Source organism: Coturnix japonica, chromosome 24, assembly GCF_054131305.1.
Source record: "Coturnix japonica strain WE chromosome 24, WE-NBRP24, whole genome shotgun sequence".
In the NCBI taxonomy this organism is placed as follows: domain Eukaryota; kingdom Metazoa; phylum Chordata; class Aves; order Galliformes; family Phasianidae; genus Coturnix; species Coturnix japonica.
In genome coordinates this window covers 4,590,613-4,595,000 of record NC_140686.1, presented here as the reverse complement: position 1 = coordinate 4,595,000, position 4,388 = coordinate 4,590,613, and the positions used below count along the sequence as shown (strand labels likewise).

Sequence of the window (4,388 nt, the reverse complement as noted above, 5' to 3'; positions counted from 1 at the left end):
GGAATTTCACCTTTTGAAATGCTGTATGGTATGCCCTATAATCTTGAAATACCTCTTGGTCACCCCCATTTACAAGATGATCAATTAAAATCTTATACAATTAATGAGTGGGTGCAAGGAACTACAAGAAGGATCTGATTGCACAGCAGTCCCCATTGGAGATAGCAATCCATAGGATACAGCCGGGGGATGGGGTCCTAATAAAAACTTGGAAAGAAGCTACACTAACACCACAAGGGGAAGGTCCCTATGTTGTTTTATTTACTGCAGAAACAGCTATTCGAACCGCAGAGAGAGGATGGACTCATGCCAGCCGTGTTAAAGGACCCATCGGTGACGAGAAGTGGGAGGTAGCTCCCGGGAGTGACGACCTGAAACTCACAATGCGACAAGCCCAATGGGTATTCCAGGTAAAGGCTTCCCCTGAAGAACACTACTGCTGCTGAGAAGAACTAAAAAAACCCCTCGTAGCTGGTTGCAACCCAGTTGACGAGTGAGGCAGAGGAGTGAATTGTGGGGAAAGACGGGCCTTAGGGGTATCCATTGGTACTTGGGATTCTCACAGTGATCACATTTTGTATAGCAGCACAACGCCACCCACACCAAGCTTCCTTACATCCCTGTGTGACCTGGTACCTATACAGCCCAGTCTAAACCAAAAGGGTTACTATTTTTGCCTAAGCTCAAACCTAGGGAGGGGATACTGTAACCACCCAGGCTCATATTACTGTGCCTATTAGGGATGTGCAACTATTGCCTCAAATTGGGCACCTGGGGCTGGGCAGGATAAAAATCTACAAGTAGGGCATGGACCCTATGGGTGCATACCTCCTAACCGAAACCCACAGTTGGGAAGATGGGCTGTGTGGGGATTAAAGACAGAGAGAGAGAGAGAAACATCTGCCAGCAACAATGGATAAATGTAACGAATCCAGATAACCCAGTGTGGCTGTTAGGGAAAATATGGGGTGTAAGTGACTTGCGGAATCAAACTCTATATCACATAGATGGGTTATAAAGCAGGTATGTTTATTCCAGTGCTGGGTGCAAGGGGGATAGCTCCACCAAACTTGCACATGGACTTGTAAAATCGTGACACAGATATAGGTACATCTCATACATAGTCAATGATTTCTCGGAATTCTGATACATATTCAATAGTTGTTTAGCATGCAGACCCCCTCTTGTTCTTATCAGGGGGATGCAACTCCTCTTCTGGTATTTACAACATCTATTCTCCTCCTTGCCTGATGACTTCCGTGAGGTCTCACTCCTTATCTGCATCCTTCCTGCTCTCCCAGGCCCCTTGTTTCCCTGTGCGGAAGGGAGAGAATAGTGTTGTGAAGGAATCCCTGGCTTTAATTGCATCCTGCGACCTTGTGGCTGAAGGGATGCTCAGTAGCAGTTGCTTTGTCCTGTGTTCATTTGCAGATTTGACTAGAGGAGTTGATCCAGCTTCCTCTCTGAGATCTGGAACTGAAACTCTGTCGGATCGCGCAGGTACGTCATAGCTTTGAAATTCTTTAGAGAGCTTTTGCTGCCCGTTTCAGTGCCATTTCATGGCACAGTCCCCTGTATGCTCTGCTACTCAGTTGATGCTGTAGTGTGTGGCTGAAACTTTTCATGGGTCTTTGGTTGCAGAAGTGCCCCCAGTGTGGGCCCTGCCCGGTCATCGGTTTCCTCCTGTGCTGGAGCCCAGCTGGAATCCCAGCAGTGAGTACTCTGTCTTCACTGACTTGGCTGATTCGCCGCTGATCTTCAAAACTTCATGCACGTGATATTTAACTTCATACATTCTGTTAAGGTCCGGAAAGAGAAGAGGATGAATACAAACAAGGAAAATACTCTCAGGGCTCATCCCGTCTCCTGAAGCGACTGCTGAAGGAAATGGAGAAGGCAGAGCGTGGTGGGTATACTTCAGTCTGTTCACTGTGGGACCTGGGAAGCTGAGGTGTGATATGCAGGTGTGGGCAGGCTGTAGCCTGCACAGCAGGAAGGAATGGGTCAGAGCCGTGCTGCAGCCGTGTTCCATGTATCACCTTGCAGGTGCTGTCAAGCACCAGAGCTGGTCTGCTGCCAGATGGTCTGCATCCAGCCAAGACCCAGAGGCAGCTGCTCCCCCAGCACAACCATTACTTGTCAGAGCTGCTTTGTGCAGTCATTGGCACCCAGATGGCAGCAAGTGGCAAAGTGGCAAGCGCTGTGCTTCTGTTCATCCAAAGCCCTCCGTGCAGCTGAGCAAGTTCAAGGCAGGAGAAGCATCCCGAGCAGGGTTGGCTGTCTTTGCTAATGCTGGAAATGAGGTGGAGATGCTAATTCTGAAGGCTTGGACTGTGTGTTAGAGCTTGGATTTCAGCCTGCAGCTACCTGGCTGTGATGGGCTGGTGACAGCACAGAATGTGAGGGCCTTGCACAGGAGCTGATTCCTCAAGAGGTGTGAGGGAGTCAGCATTGTCCAATAGCTGGGAGGGCCCAAATGCCTTTGGGTAACAGAGGGGCTCACAGTGTACTTGGGGGTGGGGGGCCTGGACTTTACCTGAGCTCGGGATTGGTGAAGCTCAGTTTTTGATGAGGGCACGTGACATCCCACTCCTACTGCCCTGCTTTCTTTCTAAAGGAACGGACCAACAAAGTGAGCGGGATGCACTCCAGGAAGGTGGATATCCCACACTGCCGGTCCCGGATGCACTCCAGGAAGGTGGATATCCCACACTGCCCATCCCGGACAGAGGAATGCAGGCAGCACCAACCGGCATGCCAGGTAATTTCTGTCCCATGATCATACGGTGTCACAAACCAGAGTCACTGCGTGCCTGCAGGCTCTTGCTGCCAGCTCTTGCACACCAGGTCAGCAGCCAGACCTGAGCGTGTGAGCATAGAGCACATGTAAAAGAAGCAGGAGTGTTTCTCCCCTGGGCTGGCTCTGGCTGTGCCCTGTGCTGGCTGAAGCCTGACCTTCAGCCTGGGGGGCGTCCCACAGGAGAGCTCAGGACACGCATGCCGGGAAAAGCATGAGGGATTCTGCTCTGTAGCTCTCCCCACAGACCAAGCCCAGACCCCAGAGTACAGCCCCAGCTCTCGGCCCAGAGGAGGACACGGGTAGTGCCTGTGCAGCCTCTTCGTACCCAACGAGAGGTGGAAGCAATCCTTCTTGTCCTCCGGTGCTTCGGCACCAGAGACGGAGGCACCCACTGACAAAATGACCTCTTGGGTCCATGAAGCACACTGAGAGATTATCTGTAGCGCAGCTGAAGGTAACGTGGGACATTGTCTCATTTCTTCCAGGGATGAACACAGGCAAAAGCACAGAGGCTGCTGCTCACACATCTGTGCGGAAGCGCCGCATTCTGGTGACGGTCTCAGCAATGCTGCTGCCTGCGCTGGTGCTGGCCGTTGGTACTGTGATATGGGTGCTCAAAAACTACCTGTGAGTTGGCCTTTCCCCAGAACACCTTATTGCTGCATTTGGCAATGAAGCATTTGTGGTGCCAGGATCCTGGACGGCCAAATCAGCCGCTGGCAGTACACTGCCAGGACTCAGGTTGCAAAGTCTTTCAAGTTTCCCCTTATTTCCTGTCAGTGAGTAGTGCTTTCTGAAACTCATTCTCACAGAGCGCGCAAGAGGGAAAAGAGAGCAGCAGAAGCAGCAGATAGAGCTGGGGAAGGCAACGAGACAGACTCTGACCCAGTCAAACAAGAGTCTCCGTAATAGCTCCAGTCCGTTCCATTCTGCCATTGAAGAGGCCAGAAGTCTTCAAGGTCATCTGGAAGACCTGGAGCTTGAACTCAAAGCCATGAAAGAGATCCTTGGAAACAGTCCTGAGTGCTGCCTTCTGTCAGAGGATGGCCCTGAATGTGAGAGCAGAGCTTTTGTCCTTCATCCTGCATTCTCCAGGACAGGTATCACCAGCAGTTTGAAGATTCTTAGCTCGACACAGCTACATTCCTGTTGAGGGTCCTAATGAGGACCCAGAAAACGAGCTTCCTCTGACTGCCGGACAATGCGTAATGTCTTTGGAGATGTGGGTGAGAATGGCTGGTTTCAGGGAGAGCTGACAGATGGCACAAGAGGACTGGTCCCTTCCAATTTGGTTGCGGAGCTTTCAGATGATGAACTGGATACACCTGGAGATCCTGTCAGAATTCCTGCATTGCTCCATCTGCAAGACTACCATTGTTCCACTCAATGGAACAACTCTTTGGTATGTTATTATGACAGTTTCATTGTTTTTCGCATATGTTTAATGATTGATTCATTTGCGGAATAGCCTTAAATGTGCAAATCACCTTTGGGGTAACAGGGAGTACGTGGGGGAACCTTTACAGGGGCTGGAGATGATAAAGAGGGGGGAGATGTTGGGTATTGGGCAGGTGGTGCCTGCGTGCAC

The 4,388-nt window shown here is 50.8% G+C and overlaps 1 protein-coding gene across 1 annotated transcript in view; it reads left to right on the top strand.

Annotated features, from left to right (window-relative positions):
- LOC146757107 (uncharacterized) overlaps positions 1-402 on the top strand; it is a 12,751-nt gene extending 12,349 nt beyond the window's left edge. The window contains exon 9 of the mRNA XM_085523459.1: positions 271-402. The gene's annotated coding sequence lies outside the window, so the exon portion shown is untranslated. The remainder of the gene's footprint in view (positions 1-270) is intronic.
- The last annotated feature ends 3,986 nt before the right edge of the window (positions 403-4,388 follow it).